Source organism: Scleropages formosus, chromosome 16, assembly GCF_900964775.1.
Source record: "Scleropages formosus chromosome 16, fSclFor1.1, whole genome shotgun sequence".
In the NCBI taxonomy this organism is placed as follows: domain Eukaryota; kingdom Metazoa; phylum Chordata; class Actinopteri; order Osteoglossiformes; family Osteoglossidae; genus Scleropages; species Scleropages formosus.
The window spans coordinates 6974971-6987859 of NC_041821.1; the positions used below are offsets into that span (position 1 = coordinate 6974971).

The 12889-nt window shown below is 46.3% G+C and overlaps 1 protein-coding gene across 1 annotated transcript in view; it reads left to right on the forward strand.

Moving 5' to 3' along the window:
* The window catches only part of arhgap10 (Rho GTPase activating protein 10), a 46370-nt gene that overhangs the window by 4025 nt on the left and 29456 nt on the right, over positions 1-12889 (forward strand). The window lies entirely within an intron of this gene.

The window sequence follows — 12889 nt, forward strand, 5'->3', positions numbered from 1 at the left end:
AATTTCCTGGGCTTTGTTGTTCAGGACTGGTGCGATACCAGTGTGTTTGGTGGCGGTGTCCAGGGCTTCTCGCTCGACTTGGTCGTGATTTGTCCCTCAAATAGCGCAGAAGCTCGCCTTCCATGCAGTGATGTGGAGAAGTGGAGTCGGAGTCGGAAGCAATTATTGGGTTACTGGAGTCGGAGACGGTAAAAATGCACCGACTCCGACTAAATGTACCATATATGCCAGCATATCAGTCGACCCTGAAAAATCAAGTCTTATATAGGGTTAGGCATATGTTCGCCGGATAGGTTGACCCCCAAAATGACGTGCACCTTTTGGGCAGTGCCGTGGAGTCTGAGTCATGGAGTTGGAGGCAATTATTGGGTTACTGGCGTCGGAGTCGAAGGTTTTGCGTACCGACTCCGCGGCCCCGCTTGCACCGTGAAGCTCGGTCGATTGCGGTGTTTTTCGCCAACTTTTGCGTCGCTCTGAAAAATGCGGCCCGATGCGATGGGAAGCAGGTTAACGGGCACGAGCTGTTCGCGTTTCTGCCGTCCGTTCGAGCAGAGGTGCGGACTTCGAAAAGTGCTGAGCGAGTTCTGGCGCGGAGGCATGAATGTACACAAGCGCACACCTAGTTTTACTGGAGGTCAAAGGGCTTCGAGTGTGTTTGCAGATCACATGCGGCACAGGTGACAATACAGCGCCGTCTTTGTATGTCTGATCTTGAGGGCCTGGTGACAGTATACAAATAGTCCGTGATACATGATACGAGTAGCAGACGATGCGCGCAGTTTGGCCGGGTGACATGCTCCAAAGGTGGGGGGGGGATAAACATCTGATACACACGTGTTTGTGATGTGCTCTCTGGAAGTGTCCTTGGTGGTTTGCGCACCCTTGGTGTGCCGCTGAAGAACCTCCCTGTTGTGGTCATGTGGCGGTTCTGGGTCCGGGCAGGTTCACGCGATCCCCGAGTTCCTGCTCCACCTGCCGGGTCTTTGAACCCAAGCTCGTCGCCTGGCTAGACTTTGCCCCACATTGCAGGCTCGCTGGCATTTACATCCTTGTCCACGGGGGCTGTTCTCTTAGTATGAGGACCAGGCAGTGGCGCTTGGTCGTAACCATGGCGACGGCAATGCCAACGGACACAGGTATGCGGAGCTTCCCATCGTGGATTAATGACATGGGAAATGCTTGTGTTCTGGTGACTTTTCAGATAATGTTTTATTGCTTAAATGGCTTAAAAATCACAGACACCGTAAACACTGGGAGGGTAACACCCATCTGTTATCAGTCTCATGCAAGGTGACGGTGACCCAGAAACTTCAGTGGGACATGGGGTGTGAGACAGTGTACACCCTGGATGGGACACAACTCCACTGGGCAGGAAGGATAATAATATATTTAATTTAAAATAAGTGGGTTTTTTTTTTGACAGGCATTCAAGCAGTTTTGAGGCCTTCCATACATCCTTCCGGGGCTGGTCCCCCTTATCTAGGTGACAACAGGATGAGGCGAAGAGTGTCCGTTGAAGAGCGTGCTGTTTTCATTAATTTTTTTTTTATTTTTTTAATTTTTTTTTTTTTTTAACTCTCTTCCAGTCCAGTTTGGCTCTCAGCGGGAATTGGATGCACTTCCTGCGATTGTGGCACCGTCGGAGGGGAAACGGTGACCTTGCGAGGTGCGATGTGGCCGGCTCGGCCCGTTTCTGCGCAGCGCGATTAGCGTAAGCGGATCGGACATTCCTTTCGGTAACGGCCCCTTTTATTAGTGACCTTTGCGGCAGGATTTCTACGCACACGCTGTCGTTACGGCTTTCTCCGTGCTGGGTGGGGAACGCTTTATTTGCGAGTAGTTTGGAAGGAGAAGCTGTGTTTGTTTTGGAACTCGTCCTCGCTCTGTGTCGGGGCACAATCGGCTGGCAGCGTTTCGGTGCAGTCGGGTTCCGTCCTGCGTGGCCCCTCTCTGCGTAGCCTCCATCCACGTTTTTTTTTTTTTCTTTTCCCCCCCAAGATTTCATACAGGCTTCTTGTTCATTGTTTACTCAAAAGCTGGATCTATTCATAGCAAGCCCACATAAGTATTTGCTTCCTGTACATATTCTAAAAGGCAAGCGGATGTTTTGGGCATTGTGTGTGTGATTTGTGTGTACCATGACGGGGCCCCGTTGGGTTCCTCTTGCCTGGGAGGTGCCCCCTACGCATCAGACTCTCCGTGGTGTGGCAACGCATGTCCCCGTCCCTTTCGCCCAAGGGCATATAGCGAGATGTGCTTCGTTGGCACCCCATGACTTCCCGGCACCCCATGACTTCCCAGCACCCTTCGCTTTCCGAGAGAGAGAGAAAAACGCACACCCAGATGTTCTACTGGATCCACAAAGACAGGGCAGGTGTCCACACTACCTTCTCTACCCCTCCTGCCCCAAGACTGCTCTTTAAATGGTGTCCCTTACAGCACCATCTTTACCGCTTTCATATTTGTCTGCTTTAGCAGTTGTCAGCTGCTTGGTGCACAGTCTACCCGGGATCACCGTTTGGTGTTGCTGTGCAAGCGAGGTGGATTTGCATATCGAAATATATTATGTGCCAAGCTCTTACATTTATTCATATCGCTCATGCTTTCCTCCACTTAGTGTTATTCTACCTTCAACTACTTACCCATTTGTACACCTGGGTAATTTTACTGGAGCAATTTTTAGCATTAGTACCTTGCTCGAGGCCGCTAGAGTTGGAGGTAGGATTCGAACTTCTGTCTTCCGATATAAACCGGGTTAATTTTTATGAGTGCGCTTGTATGAAGTTATATTGCTACCGTAATGATGCACTCGGAGAGGTGAATCCGTGCCATGCGGTAAAGGGAACCGAAGTGAGGCCTTTACAGTGATTTTTGCAGGTTTGTGAATGGAAGATGCTGTACAGGAACGCCGCTGGTGTTGTACATGTCTAGACAGCACACTAGTGACTTCTAGTTTGAGTGCTGCAGGTTTCTCTTCCCTCGAAATTTCGTTCCAAGTCGACGCCTGGTCCTGCTCTGGTCCCCTCCGCTGCTGGCGCCACGACGACCCTCTATCTGTTTTCCATCCTGCTCTGTCGTTAACGGATGTTAAAGGTCCCGCCGGACAGAAGAGCGGCCCTGCCGAGGGGACCGAGCGTCCTTGGGCTGGCAGAGCGAAGAGCGAACCCTGGGCGCTCTGCCAAAAGAAGGGACATGATGGTCGTGCACAGGCGTGATTTCTCTCCTCCGGTACCTAATTTTAAATGCTGAAATCGTTTCTCTGTTACCTGATGTAAAATGCAAGAATGAGACGTGTGATTGCAAATTTAAAATCCCTCTGCTGATTTGCTCGCTTAATCATGCCGAGTTGTAGGTTGCGTAAGTGTTTATTAGGTTGTGAATTTTTTAATAAGAGAAATTCAGTGCACTCCAGATTATACGCCTCGTTTACTGCAGGCACACCTGACCACAGGCTGCAGTTTGCAATAAAGCCATATATAACAGCACTTGTCTGCTCCTGTCCTACAGGGAGTATAAAGAACGAGAGAAGACAATGTCATGTTTTATATTCTGACCTTCAGAAATGTCTTTTTTTTTTTTTTTTTTTTTTTTGTATCTTTCCATAATATCTAGCTAATTTAAAATATATGTATTTTTCCAAGATTTTTTTTTATTAAAAATAGCAATAATCAGTTTTTCTTTAATTGTGGACAGGAAATGAGAGCAGGTGAAAATCCTGTTCAAAACAGTTCTCATCATGTTTATCAGTTCCTGCTGCTTTGTTTTTTCCACTGAAGATAAAGTGACCCGTAGAAGATCTCGAGATCTCCGTGACGGTAGAGATAAACACCCGGATGACTGACAAGGAGGGATCTGTTTTGTGCATTGGAAACATGTTTTAAAATGATGCCGCAGCCCTTTCCCTTATTAGTTTTCAGTGATTAATGTAGGCCCTTATTTCAACCCTCATAAAAATAGTTTTTACTAATTACACTACAAATCTAATAACCAGGGCAGAGTAAAGCTCTACAAATGTCATGGGAAGGGAAGGAAATGTTATACTTGTAAATCTCGACGTTTATTACAAATTTTATAAATTTAATTTTTAGCTAATGCCTTTAATACCCTTTTCAACTAATTTAAGTCGTTTGACTGAAGTACCCAAATTCAAATCACTTTGCGCTTTATCCATGGTAATGAGCTTTTCCCCCTCAGAACGGTTCTTTTCTTGCGCTCGGAAGCAGTGGCGTACGAGGAGGGAATATGACCCCCGGTTTACTCGACCTCGGATACGTATTTTTCCAACCCTGCTAGGAGTTTGTTCCACGTTCGCCCCTCGCATTCATACGAGTTCGCTGGCCTTGTTTACCCTGCAGAAAATGATCGGCCCTCTCCTCCGCGGAGGTCAAGTTTCCAGAGGTTTTCCTGCTGGACGGCCGATGGAGAAGAAGTTAAAATGGCTGCTTTATGCTTTTGGCTCGGCGTATTCGCTCGGCTAAAAACAAACGCACGCCATGTTCCGCTGTGCTGGCAGCCAACGTGCTCCGTATCGTGGTTTGGCCTGGCGAGCGCTCCGTCGTAATTGCGAGCGTGCTTTCCGTCAAATTATATGGCAAACTTTCATTAAACTCACATTTTTAGATGCATGAGGCAATGCAAAAATATCCCCCCCCCAGTGCGGGAATAAAAGCAAAACTGCCGGGAGACTCGGAGTTGCCCAGTGTTTGGTTAATCGTTCCGTTGGTTTGTTTGCCTCGGTCTGCGACATGGTTGACTTCCTGTTAGCTGGGACGGGTAGCGGGCGGGCTAAGGTTGAGCCGACTGAACGCTCGCCGTTCGCGGAAAGGGCTCTTGTGCCGCACTCCCCGCGAAACGGAAACGTTCTCGATTTGTATCGCATCGCTCGAATGCGATACGACGAGGTAACGCGTACGCCTTCGAAGTTTCTTCGGAAGAAAGGGTCCGTCACGGCTCCGCGTACCGTTGCGAAACGACTTTCTGTTGTGGAAGGTACTTCTGGAGTGCGGCGATCGTGTCCTCGCAAACCGCCAGTTAAAACTTTCCTTAAGCTGTCGTTCGGTCCTGTGAAAATTAAGACGCGGAGGGTCACGGGCGGCTCGAGGAATAAACGGATGGAGCAGGTGGGTCGATGGCGGCAGCCGTCACCTTGCGGTCGGCGTCCCGGGTTTGAATCCCTACTGCTACTATAGTACCCTTGATCAAAGTAATTTTTTGCTGCAATAAAAATTGCTTAGCTGAATAAATGTCAGGACAGCTGGTAGCGTAGTGGTTAGAGCTGCTGCTGCCTTTGGATCTAAAGGTCGCAGGTTTGATTTCCTGCCTCTGGCTGTAGTGCTTTTGAGCAAGGTACTTATCCTTAAGTTTCTCCAGTAAAACATTGCCCTGCTGTATGAAAAGGTAAATAACTAGGTTTGTGGTAATTGTAACCTTAACATTGTAAGTCGCTTTAGAGAAAAGCATCAGCTATATGAATAAATCTAAATGTAAAGGGTTAAATTGCTTTAGCTAGCTTAGTATTCAAATTAGTGCAAGTTTTTTTTGGGGCAAATGTATCGGATTTCTAAATCTTTTTCAATTTCTGTATAGTTTCAGTTTTGTCAAGCAAAACGTGTATACGCACGCAATAATCCGTCCACCGTGATCCGGACTAATCCTCTTTTTACATTCGCACACAACGCACCTGCTGCTATGTGGCCAGTTTCCACAGATCGGGGGCGCGGGGCAGTCCTCTGGAAGGGGCCTTCTTTATGGATGGGGAAACTGGGTGAACGTGATGTAATGCATTTGCCTTTGAGGATCCGTGCTGTCGGCACTGGAAAAAGTTGTGCGGCAAATACAGATATGAGGTCCTCGTGGGAGGAAGAGGTGGGCTGAAAGGTGAAGAAGGGATTCGGGCTGGAAAGGTCATAATGTTCCTGCAGGAAGGATTTAGGAACGGGCCGCTCTTGCAAAGTTTGGACGGCGAGCAGCCCGGGCAAGTTCCCTCAAACTCTGACAAAGTGTCAGATGGTCACAGTTGTGAAAATAAACACTTGTTTCACACAGATGCCAGTGAACGCCCATCGCTGTTCATACTCACTCTCTAAACAGTTGGGGTGGAGGGGGGACCAGTTTGCATGGACCTCCCTGACCTTTCGTGGTACTTCAGAGGTCATTCAAAGTGTGGACTGTAGGAAACATCTAGTTGTGCATAATTACCATTCAGCTCAGAGAGTAACTGCTGAGTTATGCATCTTCACACTTGCCAAGGGGCTTGGATCACGGCCTTGCAGTACGTTTTACGTTCATGTATTTGGCAGATGCCTTTATCCAAAGTTGCATGAAGCTCTTCATTTTTAAAAGGGAAATACACCAAGGTTTGATCAGTTTGTGCTCTGTCGCTCCTTATGCTTTCCACACACACGGCTCACCGGGCATGATTTGCTCCCTCTGAGTGAGGACTTCAACTTTGTCTTCCTCGCTCTTCATGCTCACGCTGGTTGTGTATTGGGACCAGTCATAGTCATCTTGTTCAAAATATTACATTGTTTTCAGTTTCGACGAGTCTATTGGTTCAATGACGTTTGTTGCGGTTGGACCTGAGAAACGGATCGAGACACCTTGATGACATGACGGTGAAATTTTGGGGAAAATCCAGGATTCTGTAATATAATCACCACTCGTTAGCCATTTCGTTATTAGATGATTACCAGACCTTTGGGATGGGATTCCCCTTAATAGCTTTTGCATTCGTGAGTAGTGCAATGGTGTATTTTTCTAAGGTAACACGTTCAAATCCTGTTTCCAGACTGATAAAATCACCTAGAGAAGTGCATTGTCTCGGAGTTCAGCCCGCCAAGTTTCATAATCGGACTCGGGTCATCCACATCGCCGTGACTAAGACGTTCCACGCCAGTCAATTTTGGCACCCGCTTGTGTCATTCCCCATTCAGCTGTCTTGCTCTGCGTCGCTCTGAACAGCTGTCGCATTAGCCGCACTTTGCCGAGTATGAAACTTCACCGTGTCGAAACGGATTCTGTTTTTCACCCCGGAGACTCTTGCGTCATGATATTATAGGGGTTTCCTTTGTTCAGGTTCTGCGTGATTCACTTTTGTAAGCGGTAAGCTTCGTAAGGGTGTTCCAGTGCTTCCAAGGACTTACGAAGAAATATTGATTTACTGTTTGACTTCTTATGAATGCATAATGGATTATTTAGCTTTGTTTTACCCAGCTGGACGCTGCCTCATTTTTCATGGGACAGAGGACTGTGACTTTAGTGGGCACTTTAAAGCATGGAGACCAACAACCTTCCCTTTGTTGGCCTGGAACAGTGTGAATGAAGTTCCTTTCTTTAGGAGGTCCTTGCTGCCATGCTTTCTGCTTTAATCTACTTGTTTTGGGTTTCTCCAAGCTCATGTTCTTTTCCGTCGAGGGTCCCACACCCATTCTCAGTCTCATGTCAGCCCACCACAACGCAAACACATCAGACAAGATCGTTTTACTTTCCCTTGTTTAGTGAGGGCTTGCTCTGTGTGTGCGCCAACCAAGCTTTTTGATGTTTTTAAAGGAAGCCTTGACAGATATTAGGGTGGAAGGTTATTCTATTAGTCACCAGAAGGGCGTGTTCTGTTCTCTGTGTGCTGTGCTGTTTTATAGCTGTGCTTCTACTTGAGCCAGTTCTGTTTTCCCAGAATGCTTTGGGGACATGTTTGGTTTTCGGTGTTGGTGCTTGATGTTAAGGCCAAGCTTCAAACTGCTAACACGCATAGTGTGTGGCATACTTGCTGGAAATAAATGATGGTACTGCTCGGAAGAGGTCAATGTGGCCGGGTGCTGTAGAGAAGCAGTAACCACATAGTATTTTACCACACTGGATATACCTGTTTTACTGTTGCCTTTTTGGCTAAGTGTAAATATAGGACAGCCTGCTTCCTCCTCCTCTTTGCACCCTGCTGTACGTCATAAAAATAATCTCAAGGACTTCGTATCTGTGGATGAGAAAAGCACAGAGGCTTTTAGGGCTGCGCTTTGGTCCCTTGCAGATACAAGGGGAGGGCTCCTTTACCGCATTGGTTCTTTGTGTTTATTCTCTTTTTACTGGCTAATATAAGATTTTCCCAGGCCGAAGCGTAACGTTGCAGAATTTAAGATGCTTTAACCATAATAGTTGGTGTCTTGGTTCTCAACTTTCAGCACTAGGAGACTGGCAAATATCAGTACTGAATCCTACCCTACGGTTTTGCATGAGCCACCGCTTTTTGTTGAATGAAACCATTTTGTCATGGAGCAAAGTTTAAAACCAGTAATGCTTGGCTTTAAGTGCATAAGTCTTTGTTTTGTCAGTAAGCTCTTTCCCCTTCGCCTCACACTTGGAGATGGGGTTTTTGGGGGAAGGGAGGAGCCCAAATTACTGTATGACTTGCATTGTTGTGAGTCAAATATTACATCACTGTCATACTGTATAACAAACATGTTAAGGAGGACAAAGAACAGCTCAACGTTGTGTTGACTGTTTCCCAGCAGTTTTTTTTCTTTTTGTTCTCCAGAAAATGTCATTATGATAATATAGCACCTTGGAACAGATGCTGAAGAAAATGTGATTTGTTATGAAATGTACATGGTTAAATGTTCCTCTTGTTTTAACCTTTTCAGTCAAGGCAATTGTTTTGAATATTCTCAAAGGATACTGCAAACCAGTCAGCTTGGTATGGGAGGTGGAGCAAGTGCCAGTAAATGCCATTCTTTTGTAGCCGTTACTTAACGGTACTTTTCTGCATAGCTCTAGTAAAACACCTAGCTGTTGAAGTGCATAATGTGTAGACTTGTTACTGTCTGCTAGGTAGTTTGAGAGTAACAATAGTGGAAATGGCTGCGGTGACGTGGCAATTGGCCCTGCCGTCTGGCCTCGCGATTCTTGTCCGCACTTGTATTCAGGGTGGAGTTCTGCTTGATTATATGTGTAAAGTGCTTGAGATAAGCGCTAACCACAGCCTCTGTGGAGATTTTGACAGCAATGGACTCTTTCACACTCACAAAATCTTAGGAGTAACTCTTGAGGAGCGGGGTGGCTTCTAGGAGACCAGAGCAGATCTGGGTTGGTTCACTATGGAAGGTGTTGAAGTCATTGGTTTGGCGTCAGCTAAACATGAAGGTTTATTTTTCTGCATCCTAAATCCCTCAAGACAAACTTTTTTTTTTTTTGCACTGATGTGCATTTATTCCCATAGTCCCAAAGGGGGCCACTGGTAGTGGATAGAGCTGCTACCTTTGGACCCAAAGCTCACAAGTTTGAGTCACACCTCCAGCTGTAATACCCTTGAGCAAGGTGCTTATCCTAAAATTGCTCCAGTAAAATTACCCAGCTGTATAAAAGTGTAACTGCAAGCAGTTTAACATTGTAAGTCGCTTTGGAGAAAAGTGTCAGCTAAATGAAGTATTTTTAGTGTAGTCTGTTGATCACATTCATCATTATCCAGAAAACTTTGTATTTTTTGTGAAGCTGTTTTGAGTTTTTGGTTTTTTCCATAACTTTGAATAGTCACTGTAACAATTACATATAAAACTTTTTTTTTTTCTTTTAGCTGACAGCTGCAAGGGTGTTTTTTGTAGTAGGCACTGCTCATGCTTTCACACAGACTGTAATGTCACTGGCTCCCTCATCTTCAATCATGAACTCCGTCAATATGTATTTTATAATGACAGTTGATCTTTCCCACCAAAGGTGTTTGCCTAGACTTTTTGCTCAATACGCTGTAATATTTATTGCACTGAATGGAAGATGATAGATAATGAAAGGAAAACTGTTTCCTTCAGAGTAATTTTTTCAACTTTGGCTCACTAAAGGCTATTCTAAGACTGTTTCGCTCGCACTGTAGTTGTCTGGTAAACCGTGTTGACCTACGAGTCGTACGGAGATTGTGGCTGAGGTCATACCGCACTGACTCAAGTTTAACCTGCGGTCAGCTGCCTTGCTGCAGGGTCCTGTTCAGCGGGTCGTTGAGCGTCCCTCACGTGATCGGGTTTTCAGGGGCCGCTCAGTAGTCCGCACGATCTGGCCCTCAGAAGCATGGTTGAATTTTTAGCCGCAGCAGGATGTAAGAAGCTTATCTTCAGAAATGTGGGCGGCCGGGGAGCTTGTAGCTACGGGAGAGACGCTGAGAAGGATGTTATGTTATGAGAAGTTATTGTCTTATTGAATTTTGTTGACTTCTATCAAGTAAACCATGGTTTCACTCAGCTTTGCCTTTGTCCCAAAGGACATTTTGCTGGTCTTCTCCCCCCATTAAGTCCCCTGTAGTCAACAACACAAATGCACAAATTCTGTGAATACAGGGTTGTAATACATTGCAGTGAACAGATGAGTATTTTTCATCCATCAGCTGGATCCACTGATGTTTGGAGGCCGTGTGCGAGGAGGGTGTTTCCCAGCTGGTTTTACCAGGCAGTCCTTGTTGTGCAAGGGGATTCCTGTCTCGGCGGACCGAGCAGGGGATGGCGGTGACGGATGATGTTTCCGTAGCGCTGGATACCAGGCATAGCTCCCATCCTAAAATACCCCTCAGCCCTTCCCCCACACCAAACCACCCCATCCCCTGAGTGAACTCCTTGCAAACTATGCTGTAGTGACGTGCAGCAGAACTTGGACTGGTTTGTTCCGAATCGGGTAGACTGAACCGTTTCAAACTCTGACCTCCGATGTTGATCAACGAAGAGTCTTTATGAGGTGTGTGGTCTCACGTGGGGTCATTTGTCTGGACCTGAATTTGGGTGGTTTTGGGTTGGAAACAGAAATTGTTAAAGTGCCGGTCATGTCTCATTCTGCAAGGAGCAGAGAGACTTGTTCCACTGACAAGAAGGTTGAATGCAACAGGATGCTTGTAGAAGGTACTTGCACGAAGATGTGTTGCACGCAGGTGCTCTCATCTGCATTGTAAAAACCTTCAGAAATGGTTTTAGAACATCGCGAGTTGAAATGACCTGGAGCATCAGCGTTTTCCACATCAGAGCTGTCGACCTCAGTATCACTCAGTCAAAATCATGCCTTTTCTTGTGCTCTTCTGGAGTCCGTTCTGTGGTTCAGTCGCCCGGCTGCCCCACAGGAGGGCGCGTCCTCTTTGGAAGAAGTCGTGTGTCTCTCGCTGCTGGAAGCGAGCAGCAGAGGTACTGTAGCGAGGCCGAGCGGAACGCATGCCGGCATTTTTCCTACAGTGATCCCAGTCTACCGACGGGGGACCGAGCTGCGTGTTCTCCTTTCTCGGCCTGAAAAACGGCTCTCGATCCTGGAGCCATGAGAGCTGCCGCTTTTGATCATGTACCTTGTTTGCTTCAGTACAGGTCACCCGGTCAGAGTTGTGCTAATGGTACTGTACGAAATAGGGAGCAGCAGGTGGTGTAGTAGTAAGAGCCACCAAATTGTAATCGAATGATCCAGCACCCCCCACACCACCAGCTGTCCCTTTTCTATAGTTCCCTTGACTATGGAGCTTGCTCAGAATTTATACAGTGAAAAATATGTATAAATATGTAAATTATGAAATTACTTTGTGTGTTTTGGAGAAAGTCAGTTAAATCGGTAAATACAGTCATGCGCCACTTAACGACTGAGCGCATATACCACGGTGGTCCCGTAGGACTGTAATGGAGCTGAAATTCTCATCGCCTAGTGACATCGTAGCCGTCGTAACACGATATGTGTTGTGTGTTCCTGGTGGTGCTTCTGGTGTAATCAAACCTACTGCGCTGCCAGTTGTATACAAGTATAGCACATCCAATTATGTACAGTACATCATACTTGATGATAAACATGTATGCTACTGGTTTATGTAATTTACTGTACTTATTATTTTAGTGTACTCGTCTACTTATAAAAAATTTACAGTAAAACAGTATGCTGTGTTAGGCCGGCAGCAGCATCATAAATCTCATGTTTACCGCGTCTCTTGGCTACATCGAGGCTGTACCACGTAGGTGTGTATAAGTGCACTCTGTGATCGAGGCTACACCATCTAGGTCTGCTTAAGTGCACTCTGCATTTGCACAATGATGAAATTGCCTAAGGACATGTTTCTCAGAACGTATCCCCATCGTTAAGCGACGCCAGTCTGTACGAAATCAAGCCTGTATGAAATGAAGACCTGTATTTATCTTTAAAACTGAGATGTTAATACAGGTTTGATGGTGTGACACACAGAAGAGGTGTCTGTACACATTCTACAGACTCCAGCCCCTGTGTGATCATTTTTCTGCTGAGTCAGCACTAAGGTGTTTGCTAACCTGCTGTGTTTGAGAACCTCCTTGTTCAAACACCTCAAAATGTCTCTTGTCCAGTTTTTTTTAAAAAAAAAAAAAAAAAAAAAAAACCTGCAGTGTACACCACCCCACTACGTGTATGCTTTGTGTTTAGCCTCCATGCAGCCTTGGTGCCGGTGTAGCGGGAGGCCAAGTCTCGATGCATTTTCTCGGGTTAGAGAGTGTGTGTGCATGCGCTCTGCAGAGCAGTGCCGTGCCCTCCTTTCACTGTGGGAAACAGGAAGACCTCAGCGCCCGTCTTGTGTCACCGGCGCTGAGAACATGAGCTCTCGAGAGTTCACAGACCGAGATCTGCCTTCCATGAGATCGGCGAGGGTCTGGTCATTTAATAACCAATTTATGATTTAGTCCAAAGAAGGCATCGGAGTGGCAGGTAAATTATCATACCTCTGTATGAGGAAGAGGTTAGTGCAGTAGGCAAAGCCGTCGCCATGTATTCGAAGGACCCGGGCTTGAGACTCCCTCCTGCTCTAGTACCTGTGATCACAGGTGCGTACCCTAAATTGATACAGTAAAAATTACCCAGCTCTCTCAATGGATAAATCCATGGAAGTAGCAACATATACATCCCTATCTGTGAAAGTCACCTTTGCAAAAGT